The sequence below is a fragment of the Wyeomyia smithii genome, chromosome 3, assembly GCF_029784165.1.
Source record: "Wyeomyia smithii strain HCP4-BCI-WySm-NY-G18 chromosome 3, ASM2978416v1, whole genome shotgun sequence".
In the NCBI taxonomy this organism is placed as follows: Eukaryota; Metazoa; Arthropoda; class Insecta; order Diptera; family Culicidae; genus Wyeomyia; species Wyeomyia smithii.
In genome coordinates this window covers 34043761-34053617 of record NC_073696.1, presented here as the reverse complement: position 1 = coordinate 34053617, position 9857 = coordinate 34043761, and positions in this window count along the sequence as shown.

Genomic DNA, 9857 nt, shown 5'->3' with positions numbered 1-9857 from the left:
TCTTTAAATTAATAGTGATGCAAACGCTCGTAATAGGAAGAGATAAAACATGATGTCTTCAGCAAAGTTTCTTGTTTTAAGATCTCCTTAAATGTTGCCGATGACACTTCATATTTATCTCAATCTGATTAAAATGTAAATTTTCTATCTCACATTAAGGTGGATTGATTTTTCTACATCCGCAATTTCGAATGAATAGAAGGACTCCAAAAAACAACATTGATGCGTTTAAGGGCTCTGATAGCACCCTTCGTCAGCTGTTGCTTGTTTGCTCTTCATTCGTGCATTGAACGCAAGCTTGTGCATTTTATTCGAGATTAAGCGTATCTTTACAAAAGTATTTAAATTGTTTTCTTCACATTTTATTTAGTGAATAATATTTCATAAGATAGAGATAATCGACTAGCTTGATTTAAAACAACAAATTTTTTTTTGCCTTGGCTTCTATATATGATTTTTTGATGAAGTTTGATGCGAAAGTAAATTTCTCCGAATTTGAACATATTTCAACTTAAAAGGCAACAATGAGGCCATTTTAAATTTTTGAGAAATCGAAAATTTTCGATGTTTTTTCGACGCCATTTTGTTTTAAGACTAAATATCAAAATTATAAGAGTTCGTCCACATGTTAGCTTCTTCTTACCAATCTTTAAAAAAAAAGATCTTAAATCGGACAAAAATGAGCTCACGTAAAATCTGTTGAAATCTGTTCAAACTCGGAGAAATTTGGTTTTGCATCAAAATACCCAAAAAAATATACATATATATATATATATATATATATATATATATATATATATATATATATATATATATATATATATATATATATATATATATATATATATATATATATATATATATATATATATATATATATATATATATATATATATATATATATATATATATATATATATAGAAACCAAGGCAGAAGAAAAAGTCATTTTTTGTTGGACTGTGTTATTAATGATGGTTTTTCGAGTGATGTTTACGAAATATTGTTTAATTCGTGAAGATAAAATTGCTGCAATGACAGAAAGCACTGGTTTATCTCGTTGTTGTCTTTCAACATTTTTTGGACGGAATAGCGTGGAACATTCGGATTATGAATTCGGTTATGAATTACTTGAAAAGAATGTTTTCAAGTATTTTTTAAATGACAATCCTTTTTTACAAAGCTACCTCTTCCCTAACGTAATTGAATACGAGAACAGGACAATCAAAAAAATATGAGACTAGCCCTTTGTTGTGTCTTAAGTGATCAGTTGCATTCTTACTCGTAAGAAAAAATAAAAAAAAATTTAGGATGAATGTAATGTCCAACTAATATTGAAAAGTTGTTTCCCAATATTTAAAACAATAAAAAAAAAAACAAAAAAAAACAGAGACAAATATTCCGTTTCCGGCACTGTTCCATATTTGACAACTGAAAATCGAGAAGTGAGTTGCTAAACACGGAACTTGCCTGTACTAAGCTTTTGGATTATTACTATTCAATCAATTGCACGGAAACGGCAAAATAAAATACTGTTCCTTCGCCGGAATAAAGTACTGATACTAGACACCTTGTTTCCCGTGGGAGAAAAAACGACGGCCGCATGGCAGTGGAATAAGTAGACAACAACTAAAAAAAAAAAGATAATGTTTTCCTTCTTTGGTAGCCATAGGTGACAGAGAGATTGCCTGCAGGGCAATCGTGACAACTAAATTTTGATTTCGTTCTGGCATTTTACAAATAAATTTCAAACTGTGTTTTGTTATTTGTATATGCATATTTGCTTTTTTTTAAATGTTTGAGGCTTTGCATGCATGAAAATTTGCCAAGTTTTCTATTTAATAGGGAATTCTCGCATCGACAACAAAAAAGGAATCGGTGTGAAATGTTGAGCTCCGAGTGTCTGCGTCGGTAGGAGGAAATAGAGCAGTCGTGCGTAATGCCTCGGTGTAAATGCGTTTCAGGTCCAGAGACTTCGCGATACCCAGATATTTGATTACTGTGATAGTTTAGCCGAAGATTTTGTTCGGTCGATTAATATCGTGATGTATACCACGTCGGCCGACATGCGTTTCCTTCTTCGAAGTTACTCGGGTTTTAATAAAAAACAAACAAATGGATGCTATGAGTGGTGAATGCTTTTTTGCGCGCGTTGTAAGCACAAGCACTCATCGTTCGTTTTCGTAATAAACGAACTTCGCGCGCAACATTATTCGATTCCGTCTATCACTTCGGTGACATAAAAACACAAACCTTCCACCACAGTCGCGGCGATGCAGAATTAAACTAGGTCTGATCGTTCGGTCGAAGATCGCCCCCGTTGTTTCTATAATAGCGCGTATACCTTTCTAAATTCGCGCCTGCCGTGAGGTTTGACAAGAAAAATACTCATTGATCGTCTTCGCAATAAGTTTATTTCGCGCGCAACACTGTCTGACTCAGTCACTTTCCACAGTGACACAACCCTTCCTTTCTGTTGCAGTCGTGGAGATGCGGAGGTAAACTCGTTCTCCGACAACAACGACTTTTACACCTCCTTCCTTACAACATCCTTCCTTACCCTAACTATCGCAAGTACGTGGCCGGCGCCGTTATCGATCTATACAAAGTGGTAGCCACTGAATTGTTGTGTACTGAAGCTGTCAAGCTAATTCCAAGTAGCCATATACTTGGTTTCTTGTGCTACATTACTAGCTCAGATCGATTACGTAATAGCAACTACGAAATATGCGGTCGACAAGCTCCTGGTAGCCATAGGTGACAGAGACAAAGCCAAGAATTACCGAACTAAAAAAGAACAGGGTAAAAAACCGGAAAAGAGTCAAAAATTTAAAAATTTAACTTAGCCTTTGCAATTGAACGTCCGGACCTCAAAGCTAAGATTTCTTATTTTTAATCTTTTTTCGTATGGATTTTTTTTATTCCCATTTTGCTGAAAATTCATAAATCATTGGGTCTGATGTTGTCGTTAAAATTGCTATATTCCGTATCGGAACTCGACCTTCTGTTTTTATTATACACAGAATTCGCAGCCAACTGTTAGGTGTACAGGACAGTTGTGGAACTAGCGCTACGATCCTACTGACACTAGCAGTCTCTCCCGAGCCGGGACTCGGACATACGACGACTGGCTTGTTAGGCCAGCATCGTACCTCGAGACCAGCTGGGAGATGATCACTGAACGAAAATTCGATGGTAAAATTTTTATATTTTTATATTTATAAGTCTTCGAAAAAAATCGTACAGTCATTTCTAATCACTATTTATTCTAAGTCTAAACATATATTTGGTCATATTAAAATCGTAAACGTCAGAAACAATATTAAAACTATGAGAAAATTAGTGCGGTATCTGGGAATCCGGAAAAAATCACTTCGTCGAGTAATCCTTTGTGGTAGATTGAACTGTACCTTGCTGAGAAATTCTCGGCTGTCTATGTAGTTTTCCAACAGGTCGAAAACGAAGAGACGTTGTACATAGTCCTTCTTCATATAGTCGTACAAGAGAGCATCGATGTTCATAGCGTGGCAGTTGTACTGGATCATTCCACGGCAGCATACGCAAAGCGAATCGAAGAAACTGGTGCTTATTACGTTCAATTTAGTTGATATGAACACCATGATAAGGTGCCCACACAAGCGCCCCATATTCAAGAATGCTGCGCACAAGAGCATAGTACAGTGATTTCAAACAATATATATATCGTTGAATTGAAGCGTGTTTCTATTGAACCCAAGTACAGCATAGACTTTTGCGGTTGTAGCTGACATATGCTGAGCAAAACGAAACTTGGCATCAAGAAGAGTGCCTAAATCCTTCACAGTATTGACTCGGTTGATATTGGCCTGTGTGATCCTGTAGTCGAACATCGTGACATGTCTTTACTGCGGAACGAAACCACGTTACACTTTCGCACGTTTACTTCAAATCCATTAAGAGTGCACCAGCTTAACAAGGTGTCAATATCAGCTTGGATAGTATAGCAGTTAAAAGTAGATGTAACTACTCGAAAAAATTTGGTATCGTCGGCAAATATGTACTTGAGAGATTGTATGGTTGAGCATGAGTCGTTGACAAAAAGGATAATAGAGAAAAGAATAGAGGTCCAAGAAGGCTTCCCTTGGGCACAACCGTATGTAAGGTAAACGGCAAAGAACATGTTCTGCCGATACGTACATACGCGCTGCGCTCGTTGAGGTACGACGATGTCCATTTCGTGAGCCAGTCTGGCGATCTCATTTTCTGTAGCTTTGTTACCAGCTTTTTTTTTTATTGGCTTTGGCAAAGTAAACGTAAATAGCATCGACTCGTTGGCGCTTATCCAATGCGCTAATCAGAAGAGAAACATATGCCATCAGGTAGTCGAACGTTTTTTGACAAAGCCATGCTGCCATTCGGATCTAATGTGGTGAACTTTTGGGTAGAGCGAATCGTGAATCAGGCTTTCGAAGACTTTCGGTAAGCAACTCAGTATGGAAATAGCCCGATAATTTGTTACGTCATAAATACTGCCTGCTTTATGAACGGGAACAATTGCTACTGATTCCCATGCACTGAAAAAGTTTCCCTCGGATATTGATCTGTGGAAAATGATCCTTGCAGCCAATGCAAGCGGCTCTGGACACTTTTTGAAGAAGATAGGTGCACCTTCGGAACCATCGATAGATTGTAGTTGCATCATCACATCACGAAGCGAAAAGTTGAAGGGTGTCAAACCTAAGTCGAACTGCGGCAAACTATTTAGATACGCTTCAGAAGAAGGTGGTCGGTTATTACTTTGCACTCGTCTTTAATAAGACGATTGAGTATTGAAAAAGTCCAACAAATTCTTCCAAACGAATTCTACATTCTGAGCAAAACACGCGAGCAAGTCCAAGCTACTTCGCAAATCGATTCTGATCGACCCATTCCGATTTCGCTGAAACTTTGTACAGTTGTTTCCAGTTGATAAAGAGGTCATTCTATACTATCAGTTCTTCATGTAGACTGCTGTTTCAAAAGGGCCTATCCAAAAATGTGACTGATGAATGAAATATCTTGTATATAAATGGATGCTATGTATATAGCTTGTAATTTTTTTTTGACGTAGGACTACGTCTAACCGCACTATATCGAGATAAATTCTGAGGAAACTAAAAACCAAGATGTAACGTCGGAATGAAAGATTTCAAACGGTAATACTGATGTAACCACATGATGGATCACAATAATCAATATGTCGTTGGATTGATAAAATGATGGACAATTTTGTGATTCTTCATATATCATTGTTACTTAATTGTTAAACAGTGAAAATTGATGAAAAGTTTCAAGGTCGTATTTTTACGAACAATGTACCAATCACATGCGAGCACTCCTGGCACAGAATTCATGAGTGGACACCAACTGCTTGCTATGACAACCTCTATTCAGTGGCAAAAAAAATTGGACAGAACCTCCCCGTCCCAACAGGTCAACTGATATTTGCTTCTATGAACCTAGACTATTTTGATGTCTTGAAAGTAAAGCTCTTTCGGAAAGTTCTTACACAATCAACAGTACTGCACCGAGCCATGTATGAGAAGACGGTCGCTCGTCGTCAGTGCAGTAGCACTCGATTGCCATTTGTGTGCAGTCAAGCCAAGTGGAAACAATGTAGCTGCTGTCGACGTACAGTGGTGCGTGTTCGCACACTACGCTGTGCGACCGGGGATAAAATAATTCTGTACGCAACAGTATATCACGATATTGGATGTTGCATCCAATATGTGATTACAACTGAACGGATTTTGACCTTGATCGAACGACGACGGTTGCCAAAGCATGTGATACAATAATTGGCATATCATTGTATATTGTACGATGAACATAAATCAGTAAAAAGTTCAGTTGAAATCCACTTCTTCTAGTTCAGTTTCGCAGCTTTCAACCAATCACGAGCTCGCTTTATATAGCTGCAACAGATGTTTTGTCATCGTTTTAAAGTGCTTATTGTGTTACTACCCCTGAACAGATTTCAAACACCGATGTCTTAATCGACAGGTAGAATATTGAGAAAGATTGTTATATAATAATTAAAATAACTCTTCAACAAAAGTTGTGTTAACATTCTACTAATCGGAAGCTTGCTACCCCGTTGCTCGTTTCCTTTTGGTTGTCGTGACGAGTAGATGGCATTTGAACTGCAACCGTAGTGATTTTCTTATACATGTTTAATGATAAAAACTTCTTTCAAATTCCTAAAATTAGAAGTTGCATTGGGTTGCTGTCTTTTTGAATTCTACACTCTGTTTTTCTCAGATTTATTTAAATGACCAACTATAGTCTATTTGCAAGACAACAGAAAACCAATATGCTTCGTAAAGATTTTTAAACAGATAGTTCAGATAGCTCGTTTAAGCTGTACTGATGGTTTTATTTTTCCAGTTAAATAAATTTAATTCAATATGACAATCCTAGTCGCATTACGCGGTTGTGGTATAGAGAAAACCCAAATTATATGCATCTTGACGTCAGGTTTCAAACATTCGTATTCGTATTTTTCAATTACAAAAATATTACATCAGCATCTGCAAGAAAATATTACTAAACATATAAAGACAACCTGTCGCACAACACAACATATAAACACAACCGTGTAAAGATACTAAACATATGAACACAACCTGTCATTGCCAGACTTGTAATTGAACAACATTATGCAAACATCAGTTGGAGAGGTTAATGTTGTTTATCAAACCGAGCTAGGTTTATTCTTGAAGGAAACAGCCGGATGACTTTTAAATATGGCATTTTGTTGTTTGTTTTTTCATTGGTATCATAAAACTGATTAATTTTTTTCTGGTTCTGCCTAATGAATAAATGTTTCAATTGGCCAAAAATGAAAAAAATGACTGTGACATGTTACATCCTCATAAATTCCAGTGTCAATTTCAAAATTTTTGTGAATATAGATTTTCTACTAAAAACTGCAACTCTTTATCGTCACTTTTCCAACGAACTTGTAAATACAGGATTTTTTTATGTGACTTCTTTGCTAAGCAGTTGCATGAAACTGACAATGATACTGCTTTGAAATCGGTGAGTGAGCTATCTTTTACAGGCGCAATTGAAGATGAAAGTAAGTTTGCTTTCTACTAAATCGTTCTTAATTAAGACCTATATAAAAAATTACCTTTTCGCGTGTTGAAGAAATTTGACTGCATTAGGATGAAAGGTATTCATCAATGTTAAAAACAGTGTTTATTTCTTCTTAAATAGATGTCTGCAAACAAATAATCTAAATTATTTTTAAAAATAAACGCTTTTCTTTTTATGACTTTCTGGTGGCATATGACCTTAACAATATGTGGCCACCAATGAACTAGTTTTAGGATTGTAAGTTGTTAGAGGTGTCGTTTGATGGATTAAGGCTCAATAATCTGAAAGTATTCGGAACGCAACGTCCGCATGAAGCCTTCAACGACCTAGACACTTGATATGACCCTTCCGAGTAATTAGAGGTATAGCACGGCATTGCTTTGATCATGTCTATTTTGGTTTCGGTTTCGGCAACATAATGGACAAAATGCCTTTCTCTTGGTGGTTGTTGAGTTTGAATTGTTTAAAACCAAAACAAGAAAACTATAAATTATGATTAAACATAACCGCTCGTTTTTGGCTTTTGTGTGCCGTGTCGAGAGTGAAACGTGGTCAAATCGAACAAAGTCTAAATTCTCTAAATAAAATATAAAACTATCGTAGTCCTACGTTAAACATGCGGTCGTATCTTGGATACCACCCTCGTACTATTTCTGGGCCAAATATTCCAAATTGTCACAAAATCTAAGTCAAAAAGTACCTTTTTTAAAAATCTAATTTTTTTTACACATTGAAGGCGACAATATTTATTACTATCTGTCAAAATTTGGTGATGGTATAATGAATAACAAAAAAGTTATGGACATTTGAATATTTTGTCATTTTCACTCAGATTTTTTTTGGGTGTTTTTTCTGTTATTGTTATACTGCCCCTGTTTACATAGTTGACGTAACAACCAACACCATCATTGCGAGAAAAACGCGTTTTTGTAATTTTAACCCAAATAATTATATTGAGATACAATTTCAACAAAATAGTCTGTCAATTTTATGAAGATTGATGTTTGAATAGAGGCCCCAAGGATTATACGAATCTGGCCATGGTAATTAATCCAGAAAAACCGCTACGCCAGTTTATGCGAATGAACATGCATTTTTATCGCAGATTGTTCGCATAGCTTGGCGTAAAAACTCGACTACTTCCTACTCTGCCCCGCAGTTGAATTAGTTTTGTCAATCGTGTTTCGGTCAAACGTTAGTTATTGTCCATCGGCGGTTTCAATTAGACAAATACGCACAAACACACATACAAACCCACACACATACACACACAAACACATGCACAAAAACTTACATTTACGCTAAGGTGGGTAATCGTTACAAGGAAAAATGCAAACTTGACAATACGGAGCCAGAAAAAACTTTTTTTTGTTCAATTTAGGCCCCCAGACAATGCTAAACCTGCCGAATATGGATTACTCGTGCCTCTGATTGGTGCATTACATATGCATGTGCATGAATTTGTATGAAAATTAATATAGGAAAAGTTTTTCGCATGTTTCATCCTATCGAGCTATCGATCAATCCACTTCCGGTAGTGTCAGGATTGTTTGGAGCCCCCAATTAGAACCATAAAAACGATCTGGCAAATCGATTGAATTTACCCACCGTAATATACACACACGTTTTAATTATTTCATGGAATATTCCCTTTCCATGGAATATTTGTCGAATTAAACGACTTAACTTAGACAAACAGACAGTAGTTGGACAGTCGAGTAAAACGACTTAACATAGACAATTGCACCTTGTATGGAGTGACGCCAGTTTTTGCAACCAATTGGCAGTTACGCCAAAACGATTTTCCAATATTTCTCAAAAGTTTTAGAACAAAATAGTTTTCTTTTCATTTGTAGGGTAGGTATCTTAGGGAAAGGAAGCTGAATCAACGAAAAAGTGCATTTTGGTCATTTTGGCTCTTACGTCAACTATGTGAACAAGGGCAGTATAAATTGTCGCCAAGAGCATGATACAAATCCAACGCGCTGTTTTTGTAACATAATCAATCATTTTGATACTGGCCCTATTGAAATCTATTATGCGTAACTCAGCGAAGATTCCCGCTATCAGACGGTTCTGGAAATAAGACATGCAGACGACATGACGTACAAATACGAAACTCGTTAGTTAGTTGCGATGACTTGGAATACTTTGTCGCTTTCAAGTTTTGGATATTATAATCCGATCCGCAGCTGCTTCGAACACTTTTTACCATGGAAAGGTCGAATACATTTGATTTTGTACGTAGTGTTATTCATGTTGTTTGCTGGACCTTAACACCAAGAGTTATTTCACTTAACCACTTATTTATTCACTTCAAAACAGTTTTATGTATAGCTGTTGTTACTTCTATTTTAAGCAGTAAATGTGGAGCTGACGATTGAAAAACGTACCAACTGGGGAAATAGTTATTCAGAAATTTACGAAAAATATAGTCCAGCAGGTTGTTGTTACTGCTAAGATGCCAATAACCAAAAAGTAATAAAGTATGTATGCATTTTTGCAGGGGAACATACAAGCAAGCAAAAGCCGCGTTGCATATGTTACAGACGAGACATCATTTGCTGTGTTTGTATTGATGCAGCGATCTAATTCATCTAAGCCACGACAGTTTGTGTTGTAAATCTATTGGAGATGAGGATAATTTTTCATTTACCTTTTCAAGTAGTGAGTAATAGTTTTGCAAGTAGTTGTAACGGTTATTATTAGATACTCGTGATCTTGCAACATGTGCAAATTA